Below are 16596 nucleotides of genomic sequence, written 5' to 3'. Positions count from 1 at the left end.
AAGCGTTGAACATTTCTAACTGAAAAGTAGAGACGTTTTATCTTCTGAGCAAAACATGATCTGACAGTTAGACTTAAATGACTTGAAACGTGGAAGTATTGCCCTTATTCCACTTCTCTAATCCTTAGTGAGGACACTTAAAGTAGTTAGAAACAGTAAGGGAGAGGAAATGTATGTGCCGTGTGGTCCCTGGGGGCATTTTAAGGAAGAGAGACAATACAGAGCACAACTGAAAGTGCCAGCATGCCCCATTCACAGATATTAGCCTCAATGGCCTGGATAAGATGCCATGCTGAAACCCCTGCTGTGTTTATGCGCGTATGTGTGTTTGAGTGTGTCAGCCTCTTAGGATTCCATGCCCCTTTAACCATGGGCCGACCCCCTGCCGTGCCCTACGTCTTAATCACCCCAGGGGCGTGCAGGAGACAATGCCTCGCCGTTTATGTGACAAGAATATAAGTGGGTCCGTGTGACAGCGCGATTCGCGGCCTGTGTTTATGCATGCGTGTTTATGTTCCGCCTCTGTTATGGTCTAGTAACGGCATGTGAATGGGATCCCTGTGTGCCCGACATAAGATGCTATTTTCATCATTACGTGTGCTGCGAGGGCCGCGGGTCGTCTACTAAATGGCAGCAGGGGAAGCTTGTGAAAAGCATGACCTTGCTCCCTGCTTTCTGCTCTACCTCCTTCCTGCACACCTGATTGCTCTGAGCAGCGAAGGCACTATCAGACATGCACCTCATGGTGAGCAGGTCGGAGGTCACATCGTTAGTGACATCACTTTTCTGCTCAGAACATAGCTTTACCCAGATCTACCCTCCATCATTTTCTGTCTCTACAGCTAAATACTTTACTGTATCCAGATAAATGCCCTTCAAGGCTTTTTTTCCCCTTTGTCAGCAGGTGAAGGTTCCTTCTGGTCTTAATGGTGGTAGGCAGAGGCCAATCATCAAGCAGACTCAAAGGCAGGGTTTTAAACAAGGTTACCTCTGCTGGATCCAACTATGCTGGATGCTATGACACGCAACAGGCCATGAGCTGTGTCTAAAACATGAACAGAAGAGTGTGTTTTAATATATTTATCCCTCACAGCAGGACCTTCCATTGGGTAAAGGCACATGTGTACATTAGCACAGACTGCAATTATGTATTGTATTTTTTCAAGATGCATAATGCATTTTTAAAATGCAAAGATTATATTTTAAATCCATGTTATCAAATATTAGTGTTGTTGACAACTCGGGTTACTAAATACTAATTATGTCTATGGGCGACATGGCTAATGTATTGTAATATAGAGTGCAGTAAGTATGGGAAATACAATGTTACAACACTATATTGAGCCCATACAGTGCCTCCTTGAAAACTAGTGGCCATATTTAAGAACAGTAGCTTGACAAAACTATTTAAAAAATAAAGTCCACTTACTAGCTTTAGACATCTTCTCATGGCCTTCATCAGTGAATAGAGTCACCAAATTAATGGCCAGATTTGCACACAATTTGCTGTGGATATTAATAGCTTCCGCAGTTCCCCAGTTATAGTTGTCAAAAAGTAAGTTACAACATTTCTTCCATTTTCTCTTGGTTGGCATATGGCATGCCAGGCCTGCACCCACTGTTCCAGAGAGCGCTTCCTAACAGGTGCTTAGCATAATGACTATGGAGAGAAAGATTTGATCTGCATAGCACATATAAAATTAATAATAAAGTCATAAAAATGTAATGCTCGGTCCAAAGTCAAAATTTGTCCTGCAGACTAGCCAAAAGTGGAACTTTTGTGTTCAGCTACAAAAAGGGTGACATATTAGTATTCGCTGACAAGTTGGCGTCGCTGCACATGCCTCACTATAATTTACTACACTCCTAAACAGGAAAGATGTAGCTTTCTCTCTTATTAGGTGCTGCAGTCCCCTCCGGAGTCCCCTCCATTCTTTTATCACTGCCTCCCCTCCAACCCTCCTCCACAACTAGTGCAGCAGGTAGGCTGCCAGCTGATGGCCCCTCTGTCCGAGTGGCTCTGCGTGCTACCAGGAGACCTCGCAGAAGCTTGTCATCTATCATTACTCGAGGTGGCCTTGAGAATGATTCCAACAGACAGCTCTCGCTTACCGTCTGGGGGCCAAACGTAAACCGCACACTGCCGGGCAAACAATGGTGATGATGACCATTACCTCCCAAGGTATGTGGTAAAAAAAAATGAAATAAAAATAACCGTGTTGTGTTCCAGCTCAAATTCAGACGGCAGGCTTGGCAGGCAATGGGGCATTTGGATCATGTCATTTTTCTATACTAAAACAATATTATTCTTTCTTCTTGTCCTGACACTCTGCTGTGATGATTCAGGACACATTCACACCATAATGTCTGGATCACTCACTCTTTTTTTTTTTGTTAAAATGAGAACAACAGCGTTCAAACTTGGCCCTGCAACAAATAACCACACACACACAGCTGCCTGAAAATGCAAGTCTGTGTTCAATTCCAAGCAAAATGCGGTGCAGTTTGTTTGGAGTAAGAACAGTCATACCAACTAATGGAAAAACCCCAAACCACTCTGAGCTTTATGGTTGTACGGAGACGAATGGTGACACCTTATAGCCGGCGGTGGTAACTACTGGCCATAAGATATTCTCAGACATTTTAGATTAGCAAGTAGATGGGTTGAATGGAGAGTTTCAAATAGTGGACCTTAAAGGTTTAAAAACACCCTTCTTGTTATTTTTTACTGCAAAAGCAAACAAATACAAAACCAGAGACATTACATGCTGTAGTCACTTTGTGATAAAAAAAAAAATCTGATGAAACTCTCCATAATGCAATTAGTATAATACAGAACAGCATTACAAGGCCAAAACAATAACTTTAGAACCTGTAATTGTATGCCACAATACATTTGAGTTAGAAACTGTGGAGTTTTGTTGTTGCATTACCGTCGAGGTGGGATTAGTTTGTGGATACTCACAACTTGTGGGCTAGTTTGTACGAAGTGTCGTTAAAAAAAAAAAAAAAAGGAAGAGAGGGATTACGGCTGTTCCGGACGGCCACACTCAAAGTCGAGGTGAAAAGCTTTGCCGTAATTGAATGCGACAACATGCGACAATCACTTAAATATGGGGATAACGGTGCACACATTCAGAAAGTCTCTAATGGAAGGCATTTGTAGTGTTTCATTTGGGTGCACATACATAGTGACACAATTAGTTATGTAAAGAATGAAAAAAGGAGCCCGAGAGAGGTTCAATGTTGCGCCACACACCTGGCCAAATCGCTGGGTTGTCAGTTTTGGAAAGTTACAGAAATATTTGGATGCAGCGCCCCCCAATCCCAACGAGTAAAAGATGTTTAACTGTCTGACCAGCACTTCATGTTGGGAGTAACTAAAGATTTTTCTCAATATCGATCCATCGATTATTTTCTTGATTAATCGTTTTGATCTATAAAATAGTGAAAAATGTCCATCCCAGTTTCTCAAAGTCTTAAATGTAAATGTTTTGTGTCAGTCCAAAACCCAAAAGATTTTCAGTTTAATAGGATATGAAACAGAAAAGCAGGAAATATTTATATTTGAGAGGCTGAAAACAGCTTTTTCTGCTCAAAATAGTTGGCCATTATCTTTTGACTAATCATTGCAAGCTCTATTGGAGTATATTGCTGCACAAAGGCCTTATGCTATGCTCAACTTGTATACTTTTGGATTTACTGAAAGAATTTGCACTTGAACAAACAAAGTGGTGAAGATCAGTGGAAAAACAGGTAGTTCTTATTTCACTATAGCACTACACAACATCTATCTACTATGGTCCAGTACTATGGTATAACACAAGCTGAAGGAGCGGTCACAGATAACTTTCAAAATGTATGCAGCACCGCAGTTCATTTGACAAACTCTGAACGCTGAGAACAGCATGGAGCACCACAGCTTAGGACCACGGTACGCCGACAAACTAAACATCACAGAATGTTTTTACACCTGAAGCCCCCCCAGTGAGGGTTGAACCCCAGCAGATAGTGCACATAATGAGTCCTGCTGAACCAGGACGGACGGGCACACACACACACACACACACACACACACACACACACACCCTCATGTGCCTGTGGCGCCCGGTCACCTCGCTCAGGGATCAAAGGCAGTATGTCGTTCTAATCAGTCCTCGCAGTGGGCAACCCCATTAATTCAATTCTATTTCATCAGCAGTGAGCAGACCACCAGAAGGGTCTGTACATTCCTGGGGTCCTGCGGTCCAGGAGTAATCCTATCTCTCAATGACCCGAGATCAGACTCAACACCATAATTGCTTGGGAGACCGATTTGGTTTTGCATGCTGACAAAATTGCGAGGTCTTTTCGCGAGGAGAAACAAAGATAGACATAGCTCATTTACCGGCCACGGCAGGGAAGTCAAGCAGAATTAATGACGCCATATATCAAATAATTCCAGACGATCAACCCCCCACTAAACCAGGCCAACACCACAGAACACACTTACGCACAGTAAGCCGTATTATAAGGATCAAGTACTGCACGTTAAGATTAGAAAAGTGGAATTTGTCAGTTTACACTAGAATACAATTTATTATTCTTTGGATAAATCTAATAACTAAATAGTTTCTATAGGAGAACAGGTGTACAATAAAAAAGGAGAGGGAGAACATGACTCATATTTTCTTGTGCTTTTGTGTCACACTGTGTGGCTTGCCTGTGGCATACTAAAATGTTTATTGGACATAAGATAATGAGCTTTTCATATCTTACCGTACCTTTGGTCTCTGGTGGATGGGGATGCTCATCACAGACAAATTAGATCTTTTGAATATTGCCGTCTACACCTGCAGAAACAATTACAGTTTGTGAATATGGTGAGGCTTTAAAACACAAATGAAATTAAAACGCCTATAAATCTGGCCCTAATATTCTCATGCTCGCCATCTGTTAATGAGGAGAAATCAGGCATCCCTTCACTCAGATTGAAAAAAAAGAAAAAACATTCAAGTGTGGAACAATCTGCATCAAGAGATTTATTAGTGTAATCTTTGGTCTGGAGAACAGATAAATGACTCCACAGAGACATACAAAACCAAAACCCATCAATTCTCTCCAACTGTCCTGAGAGAACTTCAGAGGTCAAACGCCGGATAATTCGCCAGCGGAAAAGGTCAAACTGAAGGCATATGGTTGCAGTCGGGAAATTTCCCAGAGATTGGTAGCAAATAAATGCCCGAGTGAAAAGAAATGACTCGAAATTATATGCAAAACTGAAGGCTCTGCTCTTTTTAAGATGACGACAAAGGAGAGGGCTCGCATGGGAGATGACACTTCAAAGGCCCTCATTGTTGAACGCAACAACGGCACTGGTGTTCGTAAAAAAAAAACAGCGATCATCTGACGCCTCTGCGGTGGCAGCCTTTGGAAGTCACCACATCTCGCTCTTTGAGTGCGTTTGTCGGAGTATGAAAGGGTCTTATTTGAAATCCGTGTACAAGGGATTTTTTTTCCCTTCTTAAAACAAGTGAAAAACAATCCTGGCAGACATCCTTTAGGACTTTGAATTACGACTTAATCACAGTGAATGAAAGAAATAAAGATCAATGTGGCAAACAAAAGACTGAATTTTTATTTTGAATCATTGTGAAGTATTTCTCATTAAAATGTACCACAATGATTTCCACTGCAGATAATGACCAGTGGAAACATCTAGTTCTGGTAGCATTTACCTCGCAGTCGTAAAGCAAAAGACTCTTTCTAGACTTAATCATACAAAACAGAAATCCATCAAAGATCAAGTAGAGATATAACTTTCCTCTCTAGGACAGCCTCCATAAACCAGAAAGCAAAGCAACCATGTTCAATTTAAAGTCTGTGAATCCTGCTTTTCCTTAATTGAAGAACCTCTCGCTCTGCCATCACTAGGATTACTGCCATTTCCCTTCTACCTGCACATTAAGGCCACAGCTGAAGCTTACAAGCATGTTCATGGACGCTCTCTGGGGTGCTTAACAGTCATTCTGGGAAATGTAGGAAACTTCTTACGGCATTAGGAGTAGATGAGGACGCTTCAGGGGTAACAACAAGGTCAGATAGAGCCACTTCATTACAATACAATAAAAAACTCATTTGTTGTTACAATTTGATGTCGGAGATAATCCAAACGTCCAGGTATATAACTGAATGAAAACTATGAGCAAGGCACCGACAGGCTTCGATTATGCCGGGCAGTTACAGTCATACCATTTGTGTTTGACGTTTTTATGATGTGCAGGTACATTTCTTTGCCGTTACGGTCTTTCTTTAAGGTATGCTGCCAAATATTTGTTTTAAAAAAACGATTGAAAAAGTTCAAGTATCTGCTCTCCTTCAAAATAATACACTGAAGATATAGACAGTTATCAGGATGGGCTGCAGAGTAGCACCATATGTCTGAGGCAAAGCAGACAGGGAAACCTTCACACAAAAAAAGGGAAATGTTATTGAATGCTCATTCATCATGTTTTGCTGACTCTACTTCCAAGTCACATACGTCACGTCAAACTTAATAGTCTGTAGAACATCATTTTGACTGCATTGTTCCTTTTAAGATGAAAAATGGTGGGAGAAAGTCATGTTTCTTTATTCTTAAAAAGAAAAAAAAAGTCTGATTTCCATTGTGATGATTGTGCAAGAATGGAAACAGCTAGCTTGTCAAATCTTCCTCGAGAGGATGATAAAAGACAGTAGCCCGCTGATATGAAACCAATTTTTTTTTTCCACCGTCAGTTTATGGAGCTGAAAATGCTTTTGCACATACAGTCTACAAAAAGGTTCTGACATATGGTTGTTTATGTAACGCTGCTTAGTGAAATCTCATTAAAAGTTAGTGTCCAACTGTGCATATATTAGAAATATTTAAAGTTGTAATAAACATTACCACTCAATACATTATGTTCTGCTGTTCACCTCTTTATCATACGAGAAATTATGATTATAATTAAAACTACAACAACACCCATAATACAACTTCTTATGACAGAGTACTCTATACCAATGCACAACACAGCATGGGCTGAATGTATTAAAAAAATCTAATGTATTTCCAGTTAGTATATTGAGCTAGAACACTGGAGCTGTGGTGTGTAAGCACATTCCTCTTCATTTCTTTCTTACTAGAAAATGAGTTGAAAGCACATAGAATTTTTTTTTTTTTTACTTTGCCATGAAATTACAGATGTTTTCCATTAACACTACACAAAACATAATCATTAACTACCTCTTTGAATTCTCCCTATAGATTTATATTGTGTCTCCTCTTCCTCTAACTACTTGCAAATCCATAATGAAAAACAGATTGAGTCCAAAAAGTCACTACTAAATGATATCTTAAATGAGAAACCTGCCGCAGTGACTGATGAGTAATAGATAAATACTTCATAATAAGTGCCAGATAACGTTAAACTTCTTTCAGGATAGGGATAAATATAGAACATTGAAACTTTGTGCAATCATTTTTGGGCTGCGCTACAGCATTAACATATTATCAAATAAATGGTTTCAATTTATTGGCATAAGTATGCCGCTCTCTTATTCACAGGACGCACAGAAAAAAAGTTGTACGACCACAATTACTGCAAACATGTCAAAATGAGCCTGAGCGATAAATCATCTATGTAATTATCGATTGATTGAAGGAGCCATCTAACTGTGAAAAATACTTGGAAGCATAATGCATCAATTGTAATGGCATTTCTTAATCAGGATGCTCAGCAATCAGCAGAGACCAATTAGGGCCTGAGAGATAGAGACCCGCCATTAATAATCAGACTTGGCTGCTCTCACATTGCCTTCATTCTCAAAAGGCTGTTGGAGCCGTTTTAAAGTGTACTAATCATTTCAGGGAGAAGGTATTGTCTAAAGATTCGACATTTGTTATACGACCAGGAAAATAAAGCAAGGGTCTACTCCTAAAACTGCCATTTCTGAGCAGCTTTGTGTCAGCCAGACTGCCAAATGATCGCTGACTGGCTTAACTACAGTTTAAAGATTTCTCTCATAAAATCAAAAGGCTTCCTTTCCAAGCGCCAATGAATTCATGTCCAGAGAGGGGGAATGGATAGGCCTATCTTGCAAATGATGAAATATAGAAGTCTGCTCGGGAAAGCTATAAAATTACACCGAGGCCCACAGGCATTGAGCAACGACAAAAGATATCTTTACTATGCCACCTTCAGTCGCCGTCTTATTAACATTACGGTCACTTTTATCGCGGCCAAATGTCTGTGTCTTTGAATACCAGAAACCTCCAAACTGCAACGCATAAAATATACGAGCTGCACAGAGACTAAGAAGCATTGCCCTTCATGTCTGTCCAAGCAGGAGTTTACTGCTCTGATTTTTCACTTTTCCTTTCCATGGCTGCAGATATGAGCGCCAATCGCTTGACTTTCAAGTCCACTCCAATGAGCTGTAGGGATGTAAAGAGATGTTGAGTAAATGGGGTTTTTAATTTGAGCGGAGGCAGCAGTGTGAGCAATGTCCTATTCACCAACAGTCATATTTTGATATTTCCGTAAACCATCGACATCCAGTATTAGTGAATGAGACAACTTGAATTTTTTCAACATTCACTTTTCCATCGTTCACTGGAAGAATCGCAACAGCTGGACCCCCCCTGACAGACAGCACAAGCACATTTAGGAAACAGTCTGCAAACATAAACAGCCCGTTTTCATTATTTGTTGCCGCCACATGTCGTGCAGTAATTATTTAATAAAATTAATGGCCATGGTCATTGTGCTGCAGGTATTTATACAGGGAAGGTCTATTGCCACCATGAATTAATCAACATTGGAGTACATGCATCACAGCATTAGGTGGTTGGGAATGAAGCCAATATTTTAGAAGCTGTTCTAGTCCTTGGAAGAATAGATCCAGGCTCAGGCAAACAGGTTGTAAATAGGATGTGAATACAGATGCACATCACACCTCCTGCAAACACATAATTAACTCAAGAGCCACCTTTTAACTAGCACTGTTGGAGTATGCAAATCAGACATGGCTGTAAGTCCCCGTTATGTATACTTCCATTAAATGTGAACTATTTACACATTCATTACTTACTGGAGATAACCAATTTAGAGCTTTACAGTTGCAGAATGAGCAGAGCCCTTTAAAACAAAATACATTATTGAGGATAAAGAAGAATGTATATTACGAGATGCAGACAAACAAAAACCTTCCAATTATAGTTATTCTATATTATAATAAAAGGTGATAATGATTTCAGAAGAGTAATAGGAATGTCTGCTTGTTATCAAAATATTTAATATGCTTTCTTGTGCTGTGAATACCAAAACAAATGACAAAATTAAGGCGAAAGTCGTCTACAGTGGAATTACTGCAGCAAGTAAACTGTATACCGCTGTTATGTAGTAATACCACTCAAATTACAGTAGCAAAGCTCAAAACGTTTTATTGTAACTTCCCATGGTTCTGAGAAGAAAGGTGGGAGGGGGGGGGGGGGGGGGGTGAGTTCAAGTGACTTCAGTGACCGGTGAAATTTGTTTTCCTCTTGGAGTAATTGAAGTTTGGTTTACCTCAAGCAGGACAGCGCTGGTTTGAGTCCAACATTACACCTCAAAACATGTTCCCGCAGGCCTCTTTTTATAACTCAGCCTCTCCTTATGGTAGATTCAATTAATAAACTTCAAATAAATGATTACAAAATACATCCATGTCCTTCTGACGGCCAATGCACTCTCAAATAAGGTCTGGTGTATTCTGCATTTTTATAAGTCCAGACATGGAATAGATTTTATTTTAGATGATGTTTTTTCCAAAGTAGAGATAAGATAGTAAAACACACCTTATTAAAATGACTAAGGTTCATAAAAGAGACACCAGGGGAGCTGTGGCTGTCAGATAGCCACATAGCAGAAATACTCCTGTAGCCAGGCTTAATGGGAGCCTGCACAAACTACAAAACAGGACACAAGTTGTGGCAGTGGTGATGGGCTACAAGATAGAACCAATTTCAATTGTCCACCTCCTTCCAATCTCTCCCCAATCCATGGAGAAAACCTGCAGCCATCATATGGAGCTAACAGGCTTAACCTGCCCCCCCGTGGAGCCACTCACCACATAGCAGCCTCAGACTGCAGGGGCCTCGAGATGAAGCCTCACAGGCCCGAGTCCAAATCAAATCCTCGCCCCTGTCAGCCAACATGTCAAAGTGAATTCAAAACGTTTGTGTAGGTATTAAAAGAATGGTACTGGCTTAAATTTGTCTTCTCAGAAAGGCTAACCGGTCCCCCCCCCCCCCCAAGAAACCAAATATTTCCAAAGCTATGGGTAAATTTGGAATTGGGTCCTTATCTGGTAAGTATGGCCCTTGTCCCTGGCTCGGGGCCTAATGAGTCCCAGCTTTTTTTTCCCCCAGTGTAGCCATTTTTCCTGGAAAGCATAGCTGATGGACTACATAGAAATTATTAAAAAGGACACAATGGAATGGAAACAGAATGGAAGATTTTGTAATCCTCTTTTAATGGTCACACACACATGTACACAGCACACACTAACATTTAGACCCTGCATTTATCCCATCCTAGTATTAGGAGCAGTGGGCAGCAATTATATTATCAGCGCCAGGGAGCAGTGTGGGGGTCCGAACGGACCTGCCCCCCAAGCCAAGTCCCTATGGACTGAGCAACAAATGTGGCATGCATGTGCAGACTATAGTGCTGGACAACATGGACGGATCCACGAGAGTATTCACGCTGTTATCGCTGGCAAATAGATTTAAAAAGAAAATCATGATGAGAGATTGATCTTGTTTTTACATGCATCTTAATGTGCTCCAAGTCTTATCTTATATTAAAATCCATCTGATGAATGTACAAATACTCCAAATGCTCAATCAATATACATTTCAATCTAATTGAATTCAAATATATCATATTTTACCATCCACAAAACAAGCTATTAAAAATAATCTAGCAAGTCCGATCAAATGTTCAAGAAATGTCTCAGAATTAGAACCCTTATTTAAAAATGGCACAAACTAACATCTGAAAGGGAACTACCGACTCAAATTTCCATGGATGTTCACAGCTTAGTGCATTTGGGGCTTTTTAGAAATAGGATCCCAGCATCACTAACCCTTCAGTGACTGTGTTCAAGAGGGCAGCTGAAGAGACTGCTTTTCATAGTACACTGATCTCTAAAGAGCTCGGGAAGCACAGCGTTTGCCCGTAGCCTTTTGCCCCGTGTACATTAGCAAGTATATTATGCTTTGCACTAACCGCTGATGCTAAATATTCAGCAACATATTGAAGCAAAGATATCACCGCCACAAGAACGCAAAAAGGAAAGAATAAAAGGCTGGTGAGGGAGTAGAAGGAAGACTCTGCACCGTTAAGGATGAAGAATTCACCCTAAAAGAACAAACTGGAGAAATAAAATTAGAAATCAGTATAAATATAAACTTCAGACTTTACAGTCACAAATTATTTACAGGTGTTACTTCGAAAGCACATGGCAAAAAAAAATGGCCTCAATTTGCTTTGTCTTAGAAGCAAATTATATCCTAACGTCCTCCTTTCACTGAAAACTCCTTTGTTATCTTGATATTAAAGCTGCACGCAGTCAACCAACTTGAGATAGATCAAGCATTCTCTCAACTCTTTGCAATCAAGCTTGATACCTTTGATACACATAAACATGGCCGTGACATCCTTAAACTCACCGTGATCAATGAGAGATTGGATCTTTTTTAAATTAGTTCAAACTAAGCTTGCTTCGGTGCCACTTCAGAGCAATCAACTAGCGACGGACTGTAGTTAAGGCTCGGATGTGGCTGTTGTCTCCGACAGGTAAAGATCATCCACCTCAGCATGACTACTTGAAAAGGGGGGGGGGGGGGGGAGTGAATGATGCTACCGCCTTGATAAGCACACTGCTCTCTGATACCTGTGTGCATCACTTATGTGGCTGTAGAAATTTAGCTATGATATGCTCCATTTCTTAATGCAATGCATACAGGGGTAATTCAAAGGTTTCAGGTGGATCCAAAACAAGTATGAGTATATCTTGTGAACAGGTTAAAAATGTCATTAGGGGTGCACAGACCTAACCCAAGACCCCCGTTTGCACTGTGTCGAAGAATTAAGTTGTACTGGAAAACGTAATGTTGGCATTCTTGCCAAGGGATAGACAAGGAGATATCATTGTCATGTCTTCACGGTAATTATGAAGCTACAGCAAGCAGCCGGCTAGCTTAGTTTAACGACCGCTAGCCTGGCTCTGTCCAAAAACGTAACAAAATCCACCAACTAGGACCTCTAAAGCTCAACAAATAACACATTGTATTTAGTTTGTGTACGTTGTACAAAAACAGAAGTGTAGAAACAATATGTTGTGGCTTTAAAAAGGTTATGTACCAGAACAAGCTACGCTAACTGCCCGCTCGCGATAGCTTCATGTTTGCCGTACGGATACGAGAGGTATCAGTTTTTGTTTGTTCAAAATCACACTAGTAAAAAAAAAACTATGTAAAACGACAAGAATTTGATTACAACACTAGAGCTTTTCAACTGCAGACATAAAGTGGTAGAAATGACTACAGAATTTCTTTCCTCAAAAGCCACTGAGTTTTCCATCCAAAAACACAAAGAACAGCTTCCACACACACACACACACACACACACACACACACACACACACACACACACACACACACACACACACACACACACTAGGATCTCACACTCAATTAAAATAGAGTGTGAGATCCTAGCGTGTGGAAGCTGTTCTTTGTAACCATGCCTGGTCATCTCTCCTGCTCCCAACAAAGATTTTAGCCAGGTGAAAGGAAGACAACAAAGAAATGTCAAAGAAAAGAGCTTGTATTTTTCTGCTTATGCTAAATGTTGCATCTCCGCAAATTTATGAATGGACATTGATCTTTACATTTGTAATACACCTAAACTATACACAGAATAAATGCACACAGACTCAAAAGTAGCCTATGGAAGAGCATTAATTACTAAAATGTTATAGATTTGAAAATTGAGCGAGTGCATGTCTTTAAAACGTGATTATAAAAAAAAGACACTATTTTTTAATTTGGAGAAAAGAGTTCATTGTGTGGTACAGGCATAAAAAACACGCGCAATTGCTCTTTTTTATTTTGTGTCCAGATTGGCCCTTCAAATTACCCCTGCTTCACCAGAATCAGCATAACTGCCAGCTACATTCCCACATTAATGTTTTCCTTTGGAGAGCGGGTGCAGATAAACAGAAGCATTATTATATGCATTCTTGTAAGAGACTGTGGAAATGGCTCCATCTCATCCAAGCCGCTGCCTTGCACCAGCCGAGGCATCACTATGTGTATCTGACTGTTAAATGAAAACACTGAGATCCTGGCTTTCTGCGGTTATGTTTGTTGGGAGCTTGGCACAGCTTCTGTTCTCTGGACTCCTTTACACTACGGTCCATCACCACAGGCATGAGGAGCTGATCACAACTTCATCCAAGTACAACAATATACTGTACAGCATTTCATCTGAACCTACCTTCTTTGCCTGCATTTACAGCCCGGCAATAATATACACCAATCAAATTATGAACTCCTTACACTGTAAAAGAGCTTCTTGGAATAATCCTGTGAATAAAAAATATAATAAAACAGCCTTGAGCTGCAGTATTGTAATTTGCTGACCATAACAACAGGAGTCGTTTTTTGCTTGTCCTTTACTAATAGGATAAATGCCTCGGGGTAATTTCAAAAGTGAATTCCTCGGGCCAAAGCGATTCCCCGGGACAACCTAAATCTAAGTCCGATATTGAAGGATTATCCTTGATTGAGTATATTTTGCAAAGAAGCTTGTGACACACTGGAGAAATCACAATACTTCCACGGAGGTGAGGCTTGCCTGACGATGAGGCTGTGTAGTTTAACACATACGCCTCTGTATGTTACTGCTGCGTAATCATTCACCTGCACTGAGTGGTTATTCTTAATATGCAGAGACAATTCTCCTTCACACGGAGCAGATGAGGCGAGAAGACCCCTGCTAAATGGCCCCAGCTCTGAGGCAAATGCATTGTCTTACCTCAACGAGTGCAGGGCTCCCTGCCTGTTCAGGAAGGACGACGACTAAAGCCCTTAATCCCCACCTTGATTCACGACAGCCTGCTAGGTTTTCAAATGTCATCAGTGGGGAAGTGTGTCCTAATCATACCCCACGTGTTCGCCCCGTTAATGTAACAACAACACCAGGGTACATCAATTTAGGAATAAGAACACATACAGTCATGCCGGGTGGCTGTAAATCTATTTATATATAGTAACACGCTCATGCCGGGGCTCGTAAAACCAGGCATCAGTGCCAAGTGTGTTGTGGGAAATGAGATTTGATCATCACTACAAACTAGAGCTGCAAAGATAAGTTGGCAAATCGATTAAAATTAAAATAACCACCAACTATTTGATCATTTAATAATCGTTAATGTCATTTTTCATGCATAGATGTCAGAAAATACTGTTTTCAACTTGTCAAATATTGAGATTTCCTGTTTTTTTACATCATATTAAACTGACCGACTATCTTTGGGTTTTAGACTGATAAAAGAAAAAGACAATAAAAAGGCATTACCCTTGGACTTTAACAACTGGGATGGATATTTGCCACTATTTTCTGATATTTTATAGACCGAACGATTCAGCTAGAAAATGATTGGTAATCGATGACTAAAATAATCGTTAGTTGCAGCTCTAGTACCAACCTAATTTCTTTCCTTCTCACTTGCCAGGAAATAAACCAAACACTGCTTCTTGTCATGGAAAAAGTGGGAGCGTTTCTAAATGGATGGATTCATCAGTAACTTTCTGCATGGAAAAGACACAGCGTCCTTTACAACCAGCGCTCTACTTCACACAGCCATGGGTACAGCCCTTCACTGTAACAGCAGATGGGACTTGTGATGAGCAATGCTTTGTTGTCTGGAGGATGAATCTTGTGTGATGCTACAAGTTATAGGCATACATACATACATCTGTATAATATAACAATAGGATTTTTTAAACACTTAAGGCACCCTGCAGAGTGCAGCACTAGGATGCAGTAAGACGCTTTACGCACTTATGATATTATTAGAATTGTTTATTTTGGTATACAAGTAAATAAGTATAGCCACATAAATGACATACTGCTTATTATACTTAAAGTATTACCCATTATTTAATTACTTTTGATATACATTTAGACTATTTTATACTATATCACACTGATTTAAGTCACGTTAGGAGGCTTTTCTGATGCTTTTTATAAAATGTAGTTGTGGCAGTCACCATCCGTTTGTCCTTGGTTGCCGACCTTTATACTGACCACTACTTCACTATTTAACTAACCCTTACAGTGTCTGTCCCAAGCTCTGAGACGTGAAGTTAGTCTTTTCTTTCTTGCAGGAGCGCTTGCGCACAACGTGAGCGCCGCACACACCATTTGGTAGGCTATGGTCCACAGCTAAGGGGTGGCAGTGAAACTGATGATGCTCCTCTCATTCATTCAAGATAGGACAAGTGCCCGTGTGCAGTCCAAAACTCCTGTCTACAAAGCACGTCAAAATGTAGCGTACATAAAGTCAGCGTGGCGGCTGCTTCCACCTACGCTGACAGAAGCGCTTACCTCCCCGTTCGCTTGCAGCTCCTGTCCCCCGGCGTTTGTCCTTGTTTCGCTACGACGCTGCTTATGTATGAATGCTGTCTTTATCCCGCAAAGACTGCTGTTGCATTTTACAGCAGAAGGAACAACACTGTGCGCCGGTAGCGGCTGTGGGCTGCTCGGTAAGTAACCTGTCTTTGCTGCTCTCTTCACGTCACCAAGTGTGCTAGACAGGACTTGGCAGACGCGTCTCTCAGTGCTCCCTGCGCGGCGGCGGATCTGAGATGTAAGCGACTGCTTGGACGGGGCTGGCTCACCGTGTGGCCACTTTTCTCCCGATGCTGCTCCTCCCCTTTCACTTTGTGTTGTTCACACAAGCCCTACAGCGCCTCCCACCCGCCACTGTGTGCTATTGCATGCACTCAGTTAACGCTACAGCAGCAGTACGGACAATAAAGTCATTCTCATACAGTAAGAGGGTCCTGGGGTCATCTCAGGCCACTGAGGGGACGTTCACGCAGGTCTTAATTACGTGATATTTTTTTTGTAAATTAAGAGTAATTTTTAATATCCACTTACAGTAAAACTCATTCCCAATGGCTATAAATAAGTGCATTAAAAAAAACGGGGGGGGGGGGGGGGAACACAAAGCTTTTCACAGGTCAAAATCGAGGGCCACTCTAACACCAGCTCTTCATTCTTGGTCCTGTAGTACCCAGAGCACTGCTGCTTATCCTACCAGGTAGTTAAATGCCAGTAATTACATTCACTATGCATTCTGGTTGTTAATCAGCCCCTGATTAAAGAGCTAGAATGGAAATCAACAGGGCTCTCTCCGGCTGGTTCCAAATCGCTTAAATTAAATGTCCCTTGTTGGGCTTTCCTAACCATTTTTCGTGAACACAATGACAAAATGCTATGCGGTCAAGTAAAAGCGGGACTATATGAAGATAATTCA

The 16596-nt window shown here is 40.9% G+C and overlaps 1 protein-coding gene across 1 annotated transcript in view; it reads right to left on the bottom strand.

Moving 5' to 3' along the window:
• The window catches only part of klhl29 (kelch like family member 29), a 199232-nt gene extending 182837 nt beyond the window's left edge, over positions 1-16395 (bottom strand). The window contains 1 exon segment of the mRNA XM_029462893.1: positions 15663-16395. The gene's annotated coding sequence lies outside the window, so the exon portion shown is untranslated.
• Positions 16396-16596: the final 201 nt, after the last annotated feature.

The sequence above is a fragment of the Cottoperca gobio genome, chromosome 24, assembly GCF_900634415.1.
Source record: "Cottoperca gobio chromosome 24, fCotGob3.1, whole genome shotgun sequence".
Classification (NCBI taxonomy): Eukaryota; Metazoa; Chordata; class Actinopteri; order Perciformes; family Bovichtidae; genus Cottoperca; species Cottoperca gobio.
Note: the sequence above shows the minus strand (reverse complement) of the source record. Positions and strands in the feature narration are given on the sequence as shown.